General features: G+C 36.0%; 3 pseudogenes; all 3 read left to right on the top strand.

Annotated features, from left to right (window-relative positions):
• The first annotated feature begins 4,341 nt into the window (after positions 1 to 4,341).
• Positions 4,342 to 22,490, top strand: LOC106002760 (annotated as a pseudogene).
• Positions 22,491 to 22,576: 86 nt separating this feature from the next.
• On the top strand, positions 22,577 to 23,693 carry LOC106002759 (annotated as a pseudogene).
• A 22-nt stretch (positions 23,694 to 23,715) lies between these two features.
• Positions 23,716 to 24,403, top strand: LOC106002758 (annotated as a pseudogene).
• Positions 24,404 to 24,665: the final 262 nt, after the last annotated feature.

The raw sequence follows: 24,665 nt of genomic DNA, 5'->3' as shown, positions 1-24,665 counted from the left end.
ACCCTTTATTGCAGAATTAAACTAGGTGTAATGGAAAACCACCCACTGAGCCAATATTTCTCATCCTTTCATTGTATTGTGTAGGGATGATGCACTTTCACCTTCAAAGATTGGACAAAAGTGATAGGTATCAATTACTTCCAGGCTTGACAAATAATTAAGATAGTGAAGTTGTTGATTTGTGTCTTTTATATTAAGGAATGGCTGTTGGCGGAAATTTAATAAACTCTTCTCAGAAATAAGAGCTCTGGACCTTTGATATTTGACTGAGATCATCAAAAGTGGTTTGGTAGTGATAGATGGGGAAAGACTATCATGCTTGAAGCCAAGGACATGAGAGCACTGACTTCTCTACTGCTCCCCAAAAGTCTTCCATTATATGTGTGGTCCATACATTATAACATTATTACTATTCCATTTCAGTTTTTGAATGGAATATCTGTTGGAAGATAACACTCCTGGTTTATTACATAATGTGTACAGGAGTAAAATCTCTTTCATCATCTTTCATCCCCATGTTCATGAAACATTCAGAAAATATGAAAGAGCACGTATTTGGGAATACATTTTCTTTTTGTGTGGGTAGATGTCTTATAGCTTGAACTCAAAGCCTAGCCACTCTGTTAAGTACTTTTACTCAAGTACCACTTGAATCACAGCTCCATTTCTATTTTCTTCGGTGGGGAAATGAAAACATGATTCATAAGCATTTTGCTTTGTATGAGTAACCCAAAAATGACTTTAGTACTTTCTTTTTATATTTAATTAATTATTGATGATGCGTCAATTGTGACTGATTCACTTTTAGTCCATTATGATGTTCTGAGTGAGTTATAATTAAAACACTAGTGTGGATAATGTGGAGAGCCTGTGTTTTCTCACTGTTATGGAGGATGAAAGTGAATTTCTCACTAATATTGCTTTTTCCAGTTCCATGAAGATGGGTGTAAAAAATCACAATTAATTATGGTTTTGCTAAATATAATTGTGTAGCAATTTTAAAAAGCTAGACTTTCAAAAAATGAGGAACAAGAACTTGCAGAATACTTACAGAGATAAGCAAAAACAGGACTCTGCTAGATATTTTGCAGGGTAAAATACAGGTAAAAATGATCCTTGTGGCTGTCTAATGCATACATAGGTACATAGACTATGTTTAAACTTTAAGCCAAGAGGTAAAGGCTGTTGCCCAGTGTTTCAATGAAGCATTTAAATGCAAATTAAACTTACTTTAAAAAAGGAATTAAAAATGGCCTACCCTTTGTGAAAAATTTGGTAAGTTGTGGGTAGTGGCAGGCCTCCCAGACAAAGAAAAGTTAAAAAGGGAAAATTATCCTAAAGTTTATTTCAAAGTAGAAAAGATAAATTAGGATAACCAAATTATTGTTCAACCTAGTTTGCCATTATAGGATTTTTGTAATAGTTTCCAAAAGTCCCACAGTAAAGGACATAGGACAAGTTTGTCACATGGAATTTTGGCCCTTAATAAGTTCAAGGTAAGACCATGCTTATAAATCCACTTCCAATGACCATCTTTTAGCTTTTAGTTGGAGTAAATATGCCCACAAGTAAAGATTCATTAATCTGAACACTGGTGTCAAGCTAGGCTGGGCAGAGAAAGGTCCCTGTGAGATTGTCATCTTTAATCTGCTAGCAGAGTGTTCAAAAGCCGAGTTGGTTTGGAGTTCAAAGTGGCAAAGTACTAGCCTTGTTCTGGAGAATTGAGGGACAATGCTCAAACCCTGAGTTCAAGTCCACCAACCGACCAAGGAAACTGTCAAAGATGCATTTATTCCAGCATAGACAAAGGCATTCTTGGAACCCTGAAAATGTTGGAATATGCAGAGGCAGTAAGCCACTCCTCATTGGATGACAGGGATGGTATCAGATCCTGAAGTCACTTGTGCTTGTCTCTTCAAAGCTTGAACAGAGTATAGAGGTCATGGGAAGATAGTTTGTAGGCATGCTTAATGCCCATGTCTGGCTAACTCAGCATGGACTTCCCAGTCATCTATGATAGTGTGTAGTGAAAGCTAAAGATGTAAAATATGAGGGATAATTTAAATCCCAACCCACCTGTATCAGCTCAAAGTCCCAATTGGCAGTGAGTTTTGAGCTGGCCCATCCACATTAATTCATCTGCTAAGGAAAGAAAGTTGTGTGGACTTGAGATTAGGTCCCCATTTAGATCTAACTGCCTACAGAGGCAGACATTGCTGCAACCATTACAGATCAGACTCCTCATCCAGCCAGAAAAAATTTTTACAAACCAAAATGTTAAACAAGATATGATGCTAGAGCCTAAAAAAGTGTCTGTACATCTGTTAAAGGTTAAATGTTGTATATAAGTGACTTTAAACAGGCTGCCCAGATGCAAGGGGTGGTACTTAGAATGCCAATCAGATGGAATTTATAAACATCTACTGGGATTTACTACAAAACCCTGGCAAATAATTGTTAGTCAATTGTTTACAAGTTATAGGTAACCTCAATCTCGTTGATTTCCTTGTTGCTTTTATTGGAAATAAAAAGGGCTTTTGTGACAAAGATTCCTTTTGCCACAGTTCAAAGCCATCCTGAACACAAAGAATCTCTCTAAAACTCAATTTCCCAGCTAATCATCCATGTGCCAGTCTGGAGGCATGGCTCAAAGAATCTCACCTCCAAGCAACTCTCTTAGGTGGTAGAGTACTAGCCTTGCAGAAGTGCTCAGGGAGAGTGCCCAGACCTTGAGTTCAAACCAGACAATGTCAACTAGGAGAAGCTCTCCAAGCAACAGACTCTAAGACCCCCCCTTCCACTACCCCCGCCCTGCATCATCTAGGACAAAATTAGTCCTGACAATGGAAAACCATGTAGAGCAATAAGAAGAGATGACATCCTAAATGGAGTCACTTTATGCTTGCCCTTTCAAAATTAATCAGAGCTGGGAGAACAAGAGAAACAGTTGCTTGCCCACCTAAATGTCCATACCTGCCTATCTTCTACCTGGACAGAAAGTTCCAGTCTTGTTTTTGTTACTTGCTATTTGTATTTATAGTAGCCTCTGACTGGTATTCTCAACTAGTGCATTTTCTTCTCCCTTACCTAGTTGTCCAAAAGACACTAGACACCCCCTTTCTCCCTACTTCCCTTAGTAGGGGCTTATGCTTCAAATATTACTTTTCTGGCCCATGGCTAATGTGTGTTATCCTATGCCATTCATGTTAACTGACCTTGGTACCTTGTCATCTTTTTGCCTGATCTATCCAAAAGTCTCCTTTAACAGGTTAACAGTCCCAACCCAGGACACCACCTGGGAGCAAGTCATGGCTATCCTATTACTACAGGCAACTGGAGACATCATTTACATTGCCCTGCTGGACCATAATATCCCCACTCCAGTGACTCCTTCACCTCCCCAGCAGGAAGTAGCCAAAAGAACCCATGACACCTGTTGACTCTGGTACCTTTAAATGTCTCTGCTACCTCCTCTGGCTACTGTAATCCTTAAGTGGCAAAAGTCTTACCTCCCACCTCCAGGATGACAGGAGCCAGGTACCATGGTATGTCTCTTCTGGTAATCAAACCTTCCTGGCTTATTTCTCTCTTGGCTGATAACAGCAATTTTTGTCTGAACAGCAACTTTGCTTTTTATTAAATGTGTCTTGATATTTTAAATTAAAAAACATGCATATATATTTTTGTAGATCGTGGGGCATGAACTCTGGGCCTGGGTGCTGTCCTTCAGCTGTTCAGCTCAAGGCTCATGCTCTACTATTTGTTCCACAGTACTGCTTCTGGCTTTTTCTGTTCATGTGATGCTGAGTCAAACCCATGGCCTCATGCATGCAAGACAAGCACTCTACCAATGAACCACATTCCAAGCCCTAGAAAGATGTTTTAAAAAGTGGTTTCATCGCAGAGCTTAAATAAAAACAGTAATTTAATAGAATTTTCTTGCACATTTAAACAACAGTAAAATATTGCAGAATTTTTTAAAAGATGAGGTATATATATCAAGTAACATTGAGCAGTCTCATGTGTAAAAGTAGCATTCAGAAACTCTGTATGAAGATAGCTCCATACCAATAGCTCCTTTTTCCCATTTCTCAGGAATTTAGACAGAAACTTGATCATTCCCAACTGTTCAAAATTGTGAACCTCTTGGCTCTGAGTGACACTTGGAGTAGAAGGCAAGGTTTTGTTCATCATATCATCATGGTGCGAGGTCATCCTAGATTGTGCACATTGAACACCTGGCACCATACACACTGCCATAGGCCATATTGTTTCAAAAAATAAATCCCACAATCACACTTTACTATAATGCTGCATATGAAATCATTTTAACATGACAAAAATGAGCAGCAAGCAAAATGTACTTTAACTGATTTTGAAATTTTCAGGGAGAATTACGGATATTCGTCACATGGAAAAGCAATAAAATTGAATGTGAAGAAGCCCAATGGCTACAGAGGGGCTGGAGCCTGTGAGCTGTGAGATCCAGGGACAAAATCTCAGCCTCACCGCTGCTTCTGCCATCGTCCAGAGACCAATGACCCCCTATCTTTCCTCCACCACCTATTCAGGACACAGGACATGCAGTCATGGATAGAAATGAGATGGTGCCATAGGGCCAAAGTGGCCAAGCAAGCTGAGCAATATGATATGGCAGCCTGCATCAAGTCTGGAAATGAGCAAGAAGCTGAATTACCTAATGAGGAAAGGAATCTTCTCTCAGCTGCTTATTGGAACCCATAGGTCATCTTGGAGTGTAGTTTCAAGTATTGAGCAAAAGACAGAAAGTTCTGAGAAAAAGCAGCAAATCGGTGAGAACACAGGAAGAATTGAGAACAAGCTAAGAGATATCTGCAATGATATACTGTCTCTTTTGGAAAAGTTCTTGACCCCTAATTCTCCAAAAGCAAAGAGAAAAGTTTTCTATTTGAAAATAAAGAAAGACTTCTATCACATCATGGCTGAGGTTGCTGCTGGTAATGACAAGAAAGGAATTGTGAATCAGGCACACCAAGCATACCAAGAAGTTTTTTAAGTCAGCAAAAAGGAAATGCAACAAATGCATCCTATCAGATTGTGTCTGGCCCCTAAATTCTCAGTGTTCAATTATGAGATTCTGAACTCCACACAGGAAGTTTCTTTTCTTGAAAAGACAGCTTTTGATGAAATCATTGCTGAACTTTATACTTTATGTGAGTTATGTTACTTCTATTTTAATTTCTGTATTTCCCATGTGTTTTCTGTTAGTTTGTTTCATATTAGAAGAGTAAAGCCCGTTAACATTTAGTGAGTTATCCGTTTTCATCATGAGATGGCCAGTATGATGATGTGGAATTTTTAAACAAGGTATAAATGTTTGGCATGTGCTTTGGTTCATGGTGACTTCACAAGAGCCAGTGTTGAAACTGATTCCATGTCTAAGCGAAGAAATCTTCCTACATTTTGATTTGTCCTGGTGGAGATTAAGAGGAAATTGGTTCCAGTCAAGGTGTGGTTATTGTGGGTATTATAAAGTTTTGGAGCCCTTGTAGGGCTGTGGCTCAAACAAATATTCCATGGCTATTCCAAGGTGCAATCATGTATTTCTGTGGAAGAATCTATTTCAGTGAGCACACCTTTGACTACAGCACCAGAAGTGTTCTTTCAGACAAAGTTGTAACCCAATTAACGCAGAAATGGTTCACATTCCATTATTTGTGAAATTACCTGTTGTTTGCTCAAATTATTTTTGCTACACGTTTTATTTGTATTTCAATGTTTTAGACAACCTAAGAACTGATGTAAAAGTAAAGGTGTAGTAAAAATGGACTGCTTGGTATTGACAATTCATGTATATTCAGCAAAGCCATAAACAAAGAAACCCTATGTTTAGGAAATGGAAAGACTTGGAAAAAATTATATTAAGTTATTATATTAAAAATTATATTAAGCCCAAAGAAACTTAGGTCCCATCGTTTCCCTTATTTGCAATAACTAGTATATGTCTGAGTCAAGCAAAAAAGGTCAGATAAGTTGATGTTAGGGAAATGAACCCTAAGATATGTATTCAAATGTTTTTTTTCTTTCAGATGATTGTTTCTAACACATTTAAAAGATCATTTCTTTGTTGCTTTGTATGTCCCTCCCCCATAGTATATCCCCTGCTTTCACTGTATTTGAGGTTGGTATAATTTGTGGAGGGGAAGGGAAAAAAATTGTTAAATAGGGATACAGGTGGATCCATTGCAACAATGAGAGGTTATGTGGAAGATGTTATGTGGAAAAATGAACTTTACAACTTTGGTGCGGGGGAGCAGGATTGGGTTGGGGTGCTGGGAGGAGGATGGGAAGGAATAGGAAGGGGAAACAAAAGAGGAAGCTACAATGCTTGATAAGAAATGTACTCATTATCTTGCCCGTGTAATTGAACCCCTCTGTACAGTATTTTCACAATAAAAAAACCCTATGTATTTAACTTGTTTTTAGATTCTTTTTACTTCTGTGATTTTTTTCTTTTTTGCTATGTGCCTCAAACACATATGTTGCAAAATAAAAAAAAACTAGTTAACAGGGAAATAAGATGATGGCCTGCTTTGTTTAATGTCTTTTGAAATTTTCATGAACAATCCAAGCATAATTGTAAAGAACACATGTATTAAGTTCATTTGAGTGGAATAAAACATTTTTGAATGGACTTTTCAACTACTTTCTCTATTATTTTTCATGTAAATCATTCTTTTGAGTTTGAATCTCCTCTAAGGAAATTGTACATTATTAGAAAATTGTTCCTTAGTCACTTTTGGCAGGTAATAGGCTTTTACCGAGTTAAATTGCAAAGTTTATCATAACAACAAAAATACTAATGTAACCACCAAACACCTCCCATATTCCGCATTCTCTCCTCATCTCAAAAACAAAAGTGGTTTTTTCTCCTTTGAGGAGTGGAAAATTGGCCCACAAGACATTGGATAGTATTAACTGTAAATTCTATGCTTCCTAATCAGTTTTGGTTTTTCAGAATTTCTTGGTTTTAGGTAGTGTTCTCTATTTTGTCTCAATCTGCTCGAAAAAGTATTATTTCACTTAAGAAATTCTTCATGGAAATTGAAGTCAATAAAGCTTGAACATTCCTTTAAAAGATGTTAGTGAAACATGTTGATCCCTTTTTATCCTTTGCACTTCCTATGGATTTTCCTAGCTTAAAATGTTACTAGCATGGGTATTCTCTATCTTATCTGTTCTTGACATGTTACAATTTTTCCACTAGATAAATGAGCCTAATTTACATCATTTAAAATGAGAGACTGCCTAAATCTGTATTCCCAAAAAATTGTTCAATAGAATTTAAATACAATAAAATAAAATGCTCTTTTTTGTGTGCTAGACCTGGTTCTTGGACTCAAGCACTGGACATCGACCCTGAGCTTCTTTTGTTCCAGCCTAATGTTCTACTACTTAAACCACATCTCCACTTCTAGGTATTTTAGTAGTTTATTGGAGATTAGAGTCTCTTACACTTTCCTGCCCCAGCTGGCTTCAATCTGTGGTGCTCAGATCTCAGCCTTCTGAGTAGGTAAGATTACAACCATGAGCCACCAGAGCCCAGTTACACAATAAACTCTATTAAATATAGATTATGTTTGTAAAAAATAATATGGAATAGAAAACTTTAAATTTAAGGAGGATACTCTAAATCCCAAAACAAAAAGATCCTACCCTGAAATCTACAACACTTTTGATTTTGAGTATTGGAATATGGATAATTAGCCTACAGAAATTTCTTTGTAACTTTTTAAAAGTATGAAATCATTCTTGTGATGTGGAACAATCCAAAATGAATGTACAAATGTTGCTTTTAAGTAATTCATATTGTTTCTTAGCACAAACGACCGAATTGAAGTTTACAGAGTAGATTTTCATATTTCATACATATCACTGTAAAATTTATGTTATTTTATATTAAGATTTCTATTCCACGTAGTTGTGTAAAAAACAATAAGAAAAAAACATCTGGATAGTAGCATTCCTGTGCATAATCCAAACAATAAATATAAGAAAAGCATATGGATATTTAAATTATTTTTTTATTTTTATAAGTCTGCATTTTAGGGTGTCCTCAGCTTAGAATTTTGTGTTAGTATTATTTGTGCAACATAAGATTTTAATCTTCTGGTTCTTTGGCTGTGATTGGGTGGTTGGTGTTCTGTCATTCCTATGACTAATATTTCATGTTTCATCTTTATTAAGCCCTTTATCTCATGGAGGATGGCCACAATTCTTCATAGCATTGTTTAGGAATATGAGCATTAGGGACTTCTCAAACCTGTATTTACATAATCTTTACTGATTATGTGAAGCAGGTTAAATGACAAATTTCAAGTTATTGCAAGTATTTGGATGCAGGGAAATGTGCCATTTGAAAGCCATTACTGAAATATTATAATAAAAGTAATATGTATTATACATTTCCCTGTATAATTTTGGGTGAGATAGTATTGAGTTATAACCTATATTCTCTCCATGGAGTTTAAATATATAAATGAATAAGAGTCCAAAAGCTCAATGTAGTCTTAGGATCCATTTTAATGAATAGAAAAATAATTCATACAACGTATTTCCTTAATAACTAGTGGTATTAAAGTGGTGGATTTTTGTTTTAATATTCAATTATTTTTAGGAACCTTAGTTTTTATGAATTCTGCATGTATATTAACCAAGAATACTGTTTGTCTACCAACTAATGGATTGTGGAGTCATCTTCAGTGGAGCATTTAATACTCTACTGGAGACATTGAAGATTTTTCTCCCATAAGAAGACTTTGTGCTTTTTTCATTCCATGTATTTTTGAGCAGGAAAATCTGGGACATAATCACACAGGTTCTTTCCTGACTATGTCAATTGCATTTTCTCTAAGCCATGCATCAGAATCTTCTCTTCATAGTCAACAGCAAGAAAGAATGAGAGGATCTCTGGTGAGTTGCTTTTTATATCTCAATTTTTACATTCCATTTAGGAAACTAAGTTTATCCAAGATTTAAAAACAAAAAAAAATAGATTCAGCTTCAAGAACTTACTCCTAAATGAGGTGAAGACAGAATGAGTAGATTATAAATTGTTACAGTATGTCTTAGTTGAGGGCAGATTTGCCTCCAGTTTTCTGATGTGAGATAAAGTAGTCACACTTGTTTTGTCATTCAATGCCATTGAAGGGGTCACTTGTCATGTAAAGTGGACATTTGCTGACAACTTGTCAGAGATCACTTCCTTATGAGTAATGTTGAATTATGTTAAAGAAGTTTTACTGGAGTTTCTGAAATAGTGTGGTGACACACACGACTTCAAATATTAGAGATTACTTAGTAAGATATATGTAATTAAATTGCTCTCTATACATACTTCTTGGACTGTTTCCTGATCTTTGACTACATAAAACCTGATAATATTTGATGATATAGTGTGTGGTCTTCCTAGAAAGCCCTCTGTATTTTTCCTAAGGTGTCCTCGCAAGATTTTTTCTCTATTTACTCTCTTCATTCTGTTTCCTACTCATAAGATCTCATCATTTCTCTCTTTGTCTCACTTTTTGTATATTTTCCTCCCTGTGTCTTCTTCTCTTTCAGTCTCCATTCTCTCCATCTGTCTCTCACCTTTTTTCAAATGATGTATCTGGGAAGTTGTTTGTTTTACTAATCAATTTACCTTTGCTGACATGGCTCATGGAAATGACATTTTTCTTACCCAATCAGTTCCTTTTCTCTTTATGTCTGAGATGAGGATTTGCTGTGTTTCCATATTTGGTGTCTAAATTCAAAACTAATGGGATACACCTACCTCAGTCTCCACTGTGCCTTTCTTGTGCTAGTATTGGAACAGGAACTCACAGGCCTCACAGTCAATCAGCTTCCTCCTTCACTGTTGGCACTACTTCTTTTTAAAAATATCTTTTTTTATTGTAAAATAGTGAACAGAGGGGTTACAGTTACATGAGTGCATTTCCTATGTAGCATTGTTACTTCCTCCATTGTTTTCCCTCTACAATTTCTTTCCTCTTCACCTCTGCAACTCTTCCCATCCTCCTTCACACAAATGGTAAAGTTCATTTTCAACCTACATCTCATTGTTACAATGGGTCAGCTTTTATCCCTATTTAAGCATTTTGTTTTTTTTTTTTCGTCCTATCCCCAAATTAGAAAAATGTATATAAAAGATCTAGGGCACTGCAAACAAATACAGTGAAAACAGGGTTATACCTTGGGGGAAGAATATACCAAAGGAACAAAAAAATCACATAGTACATTATAAGTACATTGAAAAACAATAGCAAGAAAAAGAAAAACCACTTGGGTTCCAGTCTTAGGGCTCATTTCGCTTCATATCATCTTATATGGTCATATGTACATAGCTTTTGACCATTTCTGCTTGCCCTAGACATGTACTAGTTATTTCAAATAAGGGAGACCATGGGACCTATGTTTCTTTAGGCCTGGTTTACTACACTTAATACAAGTTTTTCCAAGTCTTTCCATTTCCTAATAAATGGGGTGATGCCTTTATTTCTGATGGAGGCATAGAAAAGCATTGTGTGAGTGTGTGTATGTGTGTGTGTGTGTATATATACACATATATGTATAAATATTATATATATGCATATATATGTAACTACCATATTTTCTTGATTCACTCATCTACTGAGGGGCATTGGGGTTGGTTCCATATCTTAGCTATGGTAAATAAAGCTGCAATAAACATAGGTGTGCTGGTAGCTTTAATATACTCTTGTTTGTGATGTTTGGGTAAATACCCTAAAGTGGGATTGCTGGGTCATAGGGGAGCACTATGTGGAGTCTTTCCAAAGAGGTTGAACACGTTTACACTCCCACCAACAATGCAGTAGTGTTCCCTTTTCTGTCCACATCCCCTCCAGCATCTGTTGATATTAGTGTTCTTGATTATAGCCATTCTATCTGGGGTGAAGTGGAATTTCAAGGTTGTCTTAATTTGCATTTTTTTTGGCTAGAGAATTTGAACTTTTTCGTTTTTTTTGTATTTTTTTTAGTATGGCATTGCCCTATTTGTTATGAAATAAAAGACTTGGAAAAAAATTATACTAAGTGAAGTAAGCAAGGCCCAAAGAAACATAAGTCCCATGGTTTCCCTTATTTGCAATAACTAGTATACGTCTGAGACAAGCAGAAACAGTCAGATAAGTTGATTTTAGGCGAAATGAACCCCGTTAAGGATTCAAATGTATTTTCTTTCTTGTAATTGTTTCTAACATATTTATTAGTTGAGCCTATTTTTTTAAATATGTCTTTTGGCCATTCTTATTTCCCCTTCAGATTAGATTCTTGTTAAGCCTTTAGCCCACTTATTTATTGGGCAGTTGTTTCTCTGAGGATTTGTTGTTGGGGATTTAATTTCTTGAGGTCTAAGTATATTTTAGATATGAAACCCATGTTCATTTTATGCCTACTGAAGATCTTCTCCCAATCTGTGGGCTTTGTATTATCTTGTTAGCAATGTCCTTTGCCATGCAGACGCTCTGCGGTTTCATGCAATCCCATTTGTCCAACCTTTCTTTGATTTGTTGTGTTTCTGGGTCTCTATTAATAAAATTTTGGCTGGTGCCAAGGAGCCCTAGAGTTTCTCCTATACTTTTCTGTAGTGATTTTTAGGGTGTTTGCTTTGAATGTATGGTTTTTCATCCATTTGGAGTTGATACTGGTGCAGGGTGATATATACAGATATAGCTTTAGTTTTCTACAGGTAATGAACCACTTTTTCCCCCACCATTTACTGAGGAAGTTATCTTTCCTCCATTCTATTTTTTAGCTTCCTTCTCAAAGTTTAAGTGGATATAGGTCTGTGTGTTCATTTCTGGGACTTCGGTCCTCAAGTTTGTCCTTGTGCAATTACCAAGCTGTTTTGATTACAATGGCTTTGTAGTACAGTTTGAAATTTGGTAGTGATATTCTACTAGCATTGTCTTTCTGGTATGGATCGTTTTTGCTATCTGGGATCTTTTATTGTTCCATATAAATTTCTGGCTTGCTTTTTCTATTTCATTGAAGAATGAGGTTGGACTATTGATAGGTATGGCATTGAATTTCTGGATAGCCTTTGGAAGTATTGTCATTTTCACGATGTTGGTCCTGCCATTCTGGGAGCATGGTAGGTTTTTCCACTTCCTAAGCTGTGCTTTAATTTCTTTTTTGGCACTATCTCTTGAGCCACACCTCCTCCAATATGTTGATTAGCTGTTTAATTTGAGTTGTCTACACAGTTGTCTGGCTTCCAGCCTCCTTAGTAGCTAGGGTACGATAAGAATCTTGAGCAAGAAGCACTTGTTTTGTTTTGTTTTTACTTACCTGAATATTTATCATTAACAGTTAATTGGATACTATGATAAAATTAGATTATTTTAACAGCATATATAAAATTAATATTCAACCTAAGCTCCAGTATAAGTGACGTATTTTATTTCTAATAATTGTAGCTGTTCTTCTAACTGTGGTACATTTTCTTCACTAACTTTATGCTCACAAAACTCCATGAAGAAATTGTTTCAAATTTAATTGAATCTATTGTTATTGTGGTGATGTATGGGGAGACTACCAGTCCTTGGGCCAGGTAATGAGTACATTTCTTTTCATACCCTCACTCTCTCCCAATGTTTCCCTTCCGTCCTGTCTCATGATTTTTATAGCTTACTTTCATCAATGCCTAATGGCCTCCACAGATCCTCTTTTTACCCCATTTCCTTCTAGTTCTCTGGCTTTCCCACACTCTTCTAAAATGGTCCATGTGAATACACCATACATATTTAAACCCTTTTTTTGCCAAACCTGGAGATTGAATTTGGAGCCCGTCTTAGGCACCATTCCCGATCTTGATTTGCTCAAGTCTACAACTACCACTTGAGCCACAGTGCCATTTCCTAATCTTTCTGTTTATGCAGTGCTGAGGAATGGAACCTAGGGCTTTAGGCAGATAGGCAAATACACTAACACTTAGCAGTATTCCCAGCCTCAAACTATTTGTTTTTATTTCAAAGGTGAAGTAAGAAAGAGGCTACATGTAATATTCTATAAATCACAATGAAGGAATACATTTCTTTGATATCCATTGTAATTTCCCTGTATTTATTTCACTCATAGAATACTACAAGTATATCTTTTAATTTTCATGTATTTATAACAGAACTTTAATTTCTCATATTGATTTCTACACCATTTGTCTTCAGATTTACTTTTAATTTTGGAATATGTGTCTTGATAAATGTAACACCATAGGGTTTTATAAACAGCATTAAGTTTAACATAATGGAATCCATTAGTGTGTTCGTGCTGATTTTTTGTCCGGTTGTTATTTCAATTAGTAAGAGGCCTATTAGTTCTGCAATAGTAATGGTAGATTAAAGTATTAAAACTGCATGGTCTTTTAAACATGTCTGTACACTTTGATTTTCAGCATAAATTTTTATTATCATAATGTATCATCAGTCTGTTATTATCAATGATCTGTATCTGTGGTCATATATTTTGGGCTGATACTTATTTCCTACATATTATCACTATTTGTATTTTTCATCATTAACTTTTGCTCATGGTATCTTTGTATGGTTTTTTAATTTTTATTTCTCTCTAATCCGTGACTTTGGATTGCTCAATAAGTTTTCTTTCTTCTGTTCATGTCAGACAGTGCCTCATATATTTACTATACTTTACAATATAAGTATGGTCTTTTTGATGGACATTTTGCTATTTAATATCTGTTTGTCTCATCTGATATTTGTTTCTTATTCTGCTTCTATATAGCCCGCACATATCTCAAATTCACTGTAAACCACCTCTCATATAACTTGCCGGCATTCTGCTGTAAACTGTGAATTACCTCTGATACCAATTACAAATTAAATCTGATGTAAATAGTTGTTATACTGCATTGTTCACAGGATAAAAATAAGACTGCATGCTTAATACAGGTGCCCTACATTTTCAAAGATTTGTTTCTATGTTCCATTGAATTTGTACAACTCAAAATATGCAAGGACTGCAAGATTTTTTAAAAAGGGTCTTATTAATTTTCTTCATACAGAAATAACCAGCCATTTCATGTAAAGAACAAAGGTCATTCTCAGGCTGAAGCACAGCGCTTCAGCAGAAGTAAAATGTGAAGGAAAATAGTTTTACTATAAGAACTGCAAGAAAATGAACTTCCTACCTTGTGGGATACTTTGTTAGGAACACAAAGAATTAACTTGCTGGATACACTTTTGCTAGGAACATTAAACTTTACAATATTATCATAGTAGGAGCATATAGCATAATATAGTTACTTTTCAATGGAATTGAATGGAATTTATAACCTACTTATAACCTATGTATTCTCCTTTTAATTTTTGTATAAATAATTCTATGAACTCAGGCCCCCATATTTGCAATGCAAGTACAATATTAATTGATACATATACAGGATTCACAAACTTTGTTTTAAAACACTTATGTGTTTGTATATTGAATTTGAATTCCATATGAATTATGAATATGGTACTTTAAGTTTTCTTTTCACAAGAGAAATTACATACAATGTTTTCTATACATTCTTTTACCTACGCATGTACCATTCCTTTACCTACACATTTACCTTTTTAATAATATTGTCCTCTGTGTAGATCTACGTTAGCAATTTTAATTTTTCTCTTGATGTAGAATAATTCTTTTGTCTGATTGTTGGGCCTGGACTCTGGCCCTGAGCCCTGTCCCTCAGCTCTTCAGCTCAAGTCTAGGGCTCTACCAGTTGAGCCACAGTGCCACTTCCGGTTTTTCCTTTTTTGCTTATGTGGTGCTGAGGAATCGAACCCTGGGTCTCAGGCATGCAAGGCAAGCCCTCTATCACTGAGCCAGCCACCTTCCCAGAATCATTTTTATAGCACTTAAAATGAAGATGGGTAAATGATGCATTATCTTTCCCTAGGAATACCTTCAATCTATATTGTTAGAAGAAGCCCTTTGCCCAATGGATTGTGTATTGAAGTCTATTTTCTTTCAACACTTTATAAATATATTTTCTTTTTGTGTGTTAGTCATCATTCACCTCTGATATTGTCAAGAATGACTGTATTCCTTTTAGACACTGTACATCAAATTAGTGCCATATTTAATTCCAATTTTTAAAACTTCTATATTTTTTAGATCATGTGCCAATTCATAGGTTTTTTTTCTCTATGCTTCTTGTGGTGGTCATATTTCACATTTTGGGGGATCATCTTGAGCATTCCTTAAGCCTTTATCCATTTACATCCATCCTTCCATTAAGGCCTATTAAAATGCAAAGCTGATTAAGAAACATTTTATGGTAATAAGTAAGTATTTGATGTGGTAGGAAGTAGTCGATGTTCAGAAATGTTCATGCTGGAAGTTCGTTTTTACATATGAAGGAAACATATGGATATCTATGACCATACTTTTATATCTAGAAATTTAATAACAAAAATGATTAACATCGGGTATTTTATTGTGAGAACTTAGTTAAATCTTATGAGAGCCAAATCATTCATTTACTATTTTTTGAGTAATTTTACTCCTTTTAACATTCACCTGGATGCTGTGCTTTTCATAGATCTACTAATGTGTTATGTATTCCATATGATGTAATGACTATGTTGTGACTGTTTATGAGAGCACTATTTAATAGAAAATCTAAATAGTATTGTTAATGAGGCAGAATATGAAAATACAGAAAACATATTTGTTTACTTCATTGTTACCCCGATATGTAGTAAATATTACCAAAATAAGCTAAACACACACTTTCAGACTCATACTTATTGTTGTCTTGCTAGGTTATTAGCTTCTTAGAACTGTTTTCTTGTCTTTATTGCTGGAACCAGAAGTGTGTTCTGATGTATTAGAAAAATTTTGTATGTGTAATTACCAAGTTAATATGGAGGCAAATCTTTCTACTTTGATTATATTTTCTCTCATTTTATACATAACACAGAAAGTTTCAACCACAATCTGTAATACAAAAGCATACATGTAGAAGAATGAAAGTCTAGTTTTGGTGTTCTCATGACTCAGGGATAATAAATTGATGGAATGTGCCCTTAGAGAATCTGGTGTCATTTGATAATGTGGCTGTGGAATTTAGCTGGGAGGAGTGGCAGGAATTAGATATTTCTCAGAGGACCCTGTATAGAGATGTGATGCTAGAAACCTATAGCATGCTGGTGTCCTTAGGTGAGCCAAAAATAACACATTAACTTGAAAAGTTAAGTGGGGCTTGACCTCTGAGTGTTGGTGCAGTACCTCAGCTCTTCAGTTCAAGGTGAGCACTCTATCACTTGAGCAACAGCTTCTCTTCAAGCTTTCTGGTGGTTAATTTGGAGATAAGTATCTCACAGCTTTCTTACTAGGGCTGGCTTTGTATGGCAATCCTCAGATCTCAGACTAATGAGTAGCAAGGAATATAGGCGTGAATCACTGGTGCCTGGAAAATGATTTGTTATTAGTAGCTGTGTGAATATTTATCGAAAATACAATGCTATTGGGATGTAAAATTCCAGTCTGTGGTAATGTCATTTGTTTCGAATGAAAGCTTCAGGTAGATTATGTACATTCTGAGGCAATTTTATTTTCATTGTTCAAGAATAAAAAAAAGCAGTTTGACAAAAGATCCAAACTGATAGGTATCCCATTAAATTTGTAGATAGCCTTGGGAAGTATTGCCATTTTCACAATGTTAATCTTTCAAATCCAGGAGCATGGGTGGTTTTGCCTTTTTTCTAAGTTCTGTTTTGATTTCGTTTTTCAAGATTTTAAAGTTTTCATCATAGAGGTCCTTCACTTCTTTGGTTAAGTTTATTCCTAGGTATTTTATTTTTTGTGGGGCTATTACAAATGGAGTTGATTTCCTAATTTCAGTCACACTTTTCTCATTGTTGACATACTGAAAAGCCATTGATTTTGGGAGTTAATTTTATACCCTGCTACTTTTCCAAAGTTTTGAATCAGCTTGAGTAATTTGGGAGTGGAGTCTATGGGATTCTTTAAATACAAGATCATGTCATCTGCAAAGAGAGAGAGTTTTATTTCTTCTTTCAATATTTGGATCCCCTTTATGTCTACATCTTGTCTTATTGCTGTACTAGGCATTCTAATACTAGATTGAAGAGAAGTGGAGAGAGGGGACATCCCTGTCTTGTTCCTGAGTTCAGAGGAAATGGTTTTAGTTTTTCACCATTGAGTATAATGCTGGCTATAGGTTTGTCATATACAGCCTTTATTGTATTGAGGAATGTTCCATGGATTCCTAATTTTTCCAAAACCTTCATCATAAAGGAGTGTTGGATCAAATGCTTTTTCTGCATCTATTGAGATAACCATGTGGTTCTTATCCTTGCTCCTGTTGATGTGAGATGAATAATATTAATTGATTTGCGTATATTGAACCAGCTTTGCATCCCTGAAATAATCCTGTTTGATCGTGGTTTATGATTTTTTGGATGAATTGTTGAAGTCGATTGGCAAAAATTTTGGTGAGAAGTTTTCATCAATGTTCATCAAAGAAATGGGTTCATAGTTCTCTTTCTTTGATGAGTCCCTATCAAAATTCCAAACTTATCCTGCAAGGAAATAGAAGAGGCAATCCAAAAATTCACATGTAACAATAAAAGACCCCAAATAGAAAAAACGCTCCTCAATGGAAAGAACACTGCTGGAGGAATATCAATACCAAATTTCAAACTCTACTATAAAGCCATAATAATCAAAACAGCTTGTTACTGGCATAAGAACAGACCTCAGGACCAATGGAATAGAATTGAAAACCCAGAAAAGAACCTATAGACCTACAGCCAACTAATATTCGATAAAGGAGCTAAATTAATAGAATGGAAGAAAGACAGCCTCTTCAATAAATGGTGCTGGCAAAATTGGTTAATTACTTGTACAAAACTGAAGCTAGATCCTTATATTTCACCCTGCACCAGAATCAACTCCAAATGGCTCAAAGACCTCGGAGTCAAAGCAGACACTCTGAAAACATTACAGGATGGAATAGGAGAAACCCTCCGTGGAGCAGGCGGAAATTTTCTGAATAGAGACCCGGAAACACAACAAATCAAAGAAAGGTTGGACAAATGGGATTGCATGAAGTTGCAGAGCTTCTGCATGGCAAAGGACATAGCTAGCAAGATCAATAGAAAGCCCACGGATTGGAAGAAGATCTTCATTAGCCATACAATGGACAAAGGTCTCATATCTAAAATATACCTGGAACTCAAAAAATTAAATCCCCCAACAACAAATCCTCAAAGAAACAACTGCCCAATAAATAAGTGGGCTAAAAACTTGAAGAGAAACTTCTCTGAAGAAGAAAGAAGGATGGCCAATAGACACATGAAGAAATGCTCAAACTCCCTAGCCACAAAAGAAATGCAAATCAAAACAACATTGAGATACCACCTCATCCCAGTTAGAATGGCAAAAACCAAGAACTCTAACAACAACAGATGCTGGACGGGATGTGGACAGAAGGGAACCTTACTTCATTGTTGGTGGGAGTGTGAACTTGTTCAACCACTTTGGACAGCAGTATGGAGGTTCCTCAAAAGACTTCAAATAGAGCTCCCATATGAACCAGCAATCCCACTTTTGGGGGATTGTTTAAAAACAAATGTTTGTAAACAAATGATTACAAACAAGACCACACTAAAGCTACCAGCACAACTATGTTTATTGCAGCATTATTTATCATAGCTAAGATATGGAACCAACCCAGATGTAACCAACCAGATGCCCCTCAGTAGATGAATGGATCAAGAAAATGTGTTATATATACACAATGGAATTCTATGCCTCCATCAGAAAGAATTACATTGCCCAATTTTTAGGAAATGGAAAGGTTTGGAAAACGTTATACTAAGTGAAGTAAGCCAGGCCCAAAGAAACTTAGGTCCCATGGTGTCCCTTACTTGCAATATCTAGTATATGTATGAGTCAAGCAGAAAAGGTCAGATAATGTGATGTTAAGAAAATGAACCCATAGATATGTATTTAAATGTTTATTTTTCTTTCATGCATTTGTTTCTAACGCATTTATAAGATTATTTCTTTGTTCCTTTGTCTGTCCCCTACAGTATAACCCCTGTTTCCACTATATTTGATGTCGGTATAATTTATGGAGGAGATGGGGAAAAACAAGTCGTTCAAGGATACAGGTGGACCCGTTGCAACAATGAGAAGTACAAGTTGTCATGTCGAAAACGAATTTTCAACTTTGGTGTGGGGGGGAGGGGCATGCGGGGGGAGAATTGGATGGGGGCGCTGGGGGAGGCTCGGAAGGGATGTGAAGGGTAAACAAAGGAGGAGGCTGCAATGCATGATAAGAAATGTGCTCATTATCTTGCCCATATCATTGTAACCCCTCTGTACAGTTTGTTCACAAAATATTTAAAAAAATTAATTAAAAAATTCCAAAATTTCTTCCGTAAAGAGAAGACTGTCTTCCCAAACTTGAGATGATTATTGTGGGTGGATATTCAATCTAGAAAACACATACATACATACGTACATACATACATAACTATTTATCACTATTGGAAATATGAACTGGAAATCACTAGTTTAGAGGGAGTACTTATTTATAATCCAAACCTAGTACTAGATGCAGTGGTTCATGCCTGTAATTCTTTGGAGTCTGAAATCTGAGGCTTTCAGTTTGAAGCAAAAACTGCCAGTGAAATCTCCAAGAGATTCTTATGTCAAGATAACCACTCTTAAACTGGAAGTGGAGTTAGGACTCAAACTAATAGAATGCTAACCTTGAGAAACAGAATTGCGTTCAAGTAACACAACCTGCAAAATTAAATCAAGCCTCGTGGAAAGTCAACCATGGAGCCAGGGAGAAATGAAAGAAGATTTGGGACCAACCTTGTTAACAGGATATCTGAAATCTTAGAACAATTTTGACACAGCATGAGCAATAGGTATTCACTCTTATTAACTGGGCACACCGGTCCTAAACCTCAATTGATTATCAAGCTGGAGCAAGATTAAAAGCCATATATGGCTTTTAATATGGCATCTTGCATAGTGATCTTGGATCCAGAACCAAATTGATAAATTCATCTTGCTCTGTACTGACCAATAATATTCCTAGTTCCCCTGAGTCCCATGTGTGGCAGAGAACTAGGTGATCTTTGTATTAGACTTGTGAATCAAAACTGCTTGTAGATGCCCACTGAACTGTGTATGGCAGTAAAGGTAAAGTTAGCAATTCTTTCTCTTTGTGGAAATTATTTTGAAAAAAGAAAATTAGAAATGTCAAAAATGAGATTTAGTTTTCTTTGAAACTAGGACTAGGTAGGTATAGCAAATGACTATGCCAAGGCTGCTATCCTCTGATAAGGATAAGGAAGGTAGAGGCCAAGATACAGAACCAAAGCTTTCAGTCTAGAGAGAATGATTAACTAGGTGGTGAGCTGATGTGGCTTTAATTCATGAGTCTGAGGGTTTAAAAGTCTGATGAGCCGGGCGCTGGTAATCCTAGCTACTCAGGAGGCTGAGATCTGAGGATCGCGGTTCAAAGCCAGCCCAGGCAGGAGAGACCGTGAGACTCCTATCTCCAATAAACCACCAGAAAACTGGAAGTGGCGCTGTAGCTCAAGTGGTAGAGTGCTCGCCTTGAGCTGAAGAACTGAGGGACAGCACCCAGGCCCAGAGTTCAAGCCCCACGACCGACCAAAAAATAAATAAATTAATTAATTAAAAAAATAAAAGTCTGATGAGTTTCTGTCTAAGATGGAGGGAAACAAAATTTAAAATGTCCAAAGATACTTAAAATAATTCACAGTGAGAACTTATAACTGAAGAAATGTGGTTATAAAACCTTATTCTTAGGTGAAAGACAAAGGTTTGTATAAAAATGTTACAATCTCCAAAGTTAGAAAATACTCTTCTCCTAATGTTTGAGAAGTAAAGTAGCACAATATAAAATTGTTTTAAGAAAATAAGATCAATCAAAACAATTTTTGGGAAAAAAGAGGAATGCTAAATATTAAATTATACAGGTTAAAAGTCTAGCAGTAAATAGTTTAGTAAATTGTGTAAATAATTCATTTGACATAAAAAAGGAGAAAAACCTGAAACACAGAAAAAAATTTCCATCATAAACTACCAGTTTTACTCTTTTTTTATTGTGAAAATACTCTACAGAGAACTTACAACTACATGGGCAAGGTAATGAGTACATTTCTTATCAAGCATTGTTGCCTCCTCCTTTGTTTCCCGTTACCATCCCTTCCCATCATTCCCCCCACCCTCCCTCCTCTCCAAAGTTGTAAAGTTCGTTTTTCGACATAACGTCTTGTACTTCTCATTGTTGGAATGGGTCCACCTTCCCCTCCACAAATTATACCTACATCAAATACAGTAAAAACAGGGGTTATACCGTGGGGGAGGGACATAAAAGCAACAAAGAAATATCTTATAAATATAGTTAGAAACTATAGCAAGAAAGAAACAAAAACATTTGGGTCCTGATCTTAGGGTTCATTTTGCCTAACATCAACTTATTGACCATTTCTGCTTGCCTCAGACATATATTAGTTATTGCAAATAAGGGGAACCATGGGACCTATGTTTCTTTGGGACTGGCTTCCTTCATTTAATATAATTTTTCCAAGTCTTTCCATTTCCTAACAAATGGAGCCATATCATTCTTTCCAACGAATGCATGGAATTCCATTGTGTATATATACCACATTTTCTTGATCCATTCATCTACTGAGGGGCATTTGTGTTGGTTCCTTATCTCAGTTATGGTAAATAATGCTGCAATAAAGATAGTTGTGCTGGTAGCCTTAGTATGGTCTTGTTTGTGATCATTTGGGTAAATACCTAGATATGGGATTGCTGGGTTATAGGGGAGCTCTATGTGGAGTCTTTTGAGGAGTATCCATTCTACTTTCCAAGTGGTTGAAAAAGTTTACACTCCCACCAACAATGCAGTAGGGTTTCCTTCTGTCCATATTCCCTCTAGCATCTTATTAGAGTTCTTGATTATAGTAGCTCAGTGGTAGTGTGCTTGCCTTGCATGCCTAAGGCTCTGGGTTCGATTCTTCAGCACCAACAGCAGAAACAATTGGGAGTGTTGTTGTGGCTCAAGTGGTAGAAAGCTAGCATTCAGCTGAAGAGCTGAAGGACAACACCAGGACTGGAGTTCAGGCTCCACGACAAAAAAGGAACAGCATTACTTTCTTAATCAATACATTGTGATGAAAGAAATTTATTTCTCAAAAATCAATTCTACTTTAATATTTAAAAATTTGTAACAGTTAAGTTGGGAAAAATGTCTTTTCATTAAGGAGTATTTGGATCTTATGTATGTTTTTTTCTTCTTTATATGACTCATTTTAGATATTAAAAAAATGGAGCATGTGACTGAGACTTACCAGGAAGGTCCAGATGAATGTCTGTATGACGTAGTTGTCACAAATAGACAATAGAGCAAAGAGTGAGATTAGTGACAACTTCTAACTTGACCTCAAAACAGAAGACAGAGCTGAATAAGAATGATGAGAACTCCTTAAGAATGAGGACGGATGAGTTCATTCAGTGTCAGAACACGCTCTCCTACAATGAGTCTGGTAGTGAATGTGAGAAATCATTTAGTAAGGATTTATACCTTACAAAACCTGAGAGGAAATATCCAGAGAAGCCTGATGAGTATAAGCAATATGCAAAATCTATCTCTAAGACGTCAGAACTAAGTTCTGACCAACGTCAAACAACACCAGAAGAGAAACCCTATGAATATGAAGAATGTAGGGAATTTTCCACTCAAAAGTCAGGTCTCAGGAGGCATCACAGAACTGACACAGAACAGAAGTTTGATGAATGCAACAAATGTGGAAAATCATTCAGAATGAAGTCATACATCACTTTGCATCAGAGAATACACACAGGAGAGAAATCTTATGTACGTGACAAATGTGGAAAGTATTTCAGACAGAAGTCAGACCTTACTGTACATCAGAGAACTCATACAGGAGAGAAACCTTATGAATGTAACAAACGTAGAAATTTTTTTTACCTGTAATGCACACCTTCATCTTCATCAGAGAACAAACACAGGGAAAAACTATTTGAATGTAACAAATGTGGAAAGTATTACAGACAGAAGTCAGACCTTACTGTCCATCAGAAAACACATACACTTATGAGTGTAACAAATGTGGAAAGTATTTCAGATCAAATCACACCTTACTCTCCATCAGAGAAAACATACAGGGGAGAAACCTTATGAATGTAATGTGTGTGAAAAGTCTTTCACCTATAAGTCATACCTTACTGTTAATCAGAGAACACACACAGGAGAGAAACCTTATAAATGTAACAAATGTGGAAAGTATTTCATACTTAGATCATGCCTTACTCTCCATCAGCGAACACACACAGGAGAAAAACCTTATGAATGTAATGTGTGTGAAAAGTCTTTCACCCATAAGTCACACCTTACTGTTCATCAGAGAACACACACAGGAGAGAAACCTTATAAATGTAACCAATATGGAAAGTATTTCAGAGTAAAGTCACAGCTTACTGCTCATCAGAGAATACACACAAGAGAGAAACATTATGAATGTACAAAATGTGGAAAATATTTCAGACGTAAGTCACACCTTACTGTCCATCAGAGAACACACACAGGAGAGAAATCTTATGAATGTAATGTGTGTGGAAAGTCTTTCACCCATAAGTCATACCGTACTGTTCATCAGAGAACACACACAGGAGAAACCTTATAAATGTAACAAATGTGGAAAGTATTTCAGACTTAGATCGTACCTTACACTCAATCAGAGAATACACACAGGAGAAAAACCTTATGAATGTAATGTGTGTGAAAAGTCTTTCACCCATAAGTAACACCTTACTGTTCATAAGAGAACACACACAGGAGAGAAACCTTATAAATGTAACCACTGTGGAAAGTATTTCAGAGTAAAGTCACAACTTACTGCTCATCAGAGAATACACACAGGAGAGAAAAATTATGAATCTACAAAATGTGGAAAATATTTCAGACATAAGTCACACCTTATTGTTCACCAGAGAACACACAGGAGAGAAACCTTATGAATATATCAAATGTAGAAGTATTTCACATTTAGATCATCAGAGAACACACAAAGGAGAGAAACCTTATGAATGTAACAAATGTGGAAAGTATTTCAGATTTAATTCATAACTTACTCTCCATCAGAGAACACACACAGGAGAAAAACCTTATGAATGTAACAAATGTGGAAAGTCCTTCATTTGGAGTTCATACCTCAGGAAGCATAAGAGAATCCACACACATGAGGAACCTAAGGAATGTGATAACTATGGAAAGTCTCACCTGAAAGAAAAATAAATTTGCATGATAGAACCAAAACCTGATAGAAGCCTTGTGAATGTAGCAAATGTGCAACCTTTTAGCCAGAAGACATACCTCATGGTTCCAAATTGAATGAACACGGGAACAAAATCTTATTAATAAAAAAAATGAAAGTTTTCAAGAAGTCATAGTTAAATTTTCAACAGAAAGCACACAGGAGACAGAAAGCACACAGGAGAAAAACATTATGAATGAAACAAGTATCAACCGGTGGACCTGTTGCAACAATGAGAAGTAC

This window comes from Dipodomys ordii, unplaced genomic scaffold (genome assembly GCF_000151885.1).
Source record: "Dipodomys ordii isolate 6190 unplaced genomic scaffold, Dord_2.0 Scaffold1000000616, whole genome shotgun sequence".
NCBI lineage: Eukaryota > Metazoa > Chordata > Mammalia > Rodentia > Heteromyidae > Dipodomys > Dipodomys ordii.
The sequence above is the reverse complement of the archived record's forward strand: the minus strand, read 5'-3'. Positions and strand labels throughout refer to the sequence as shown.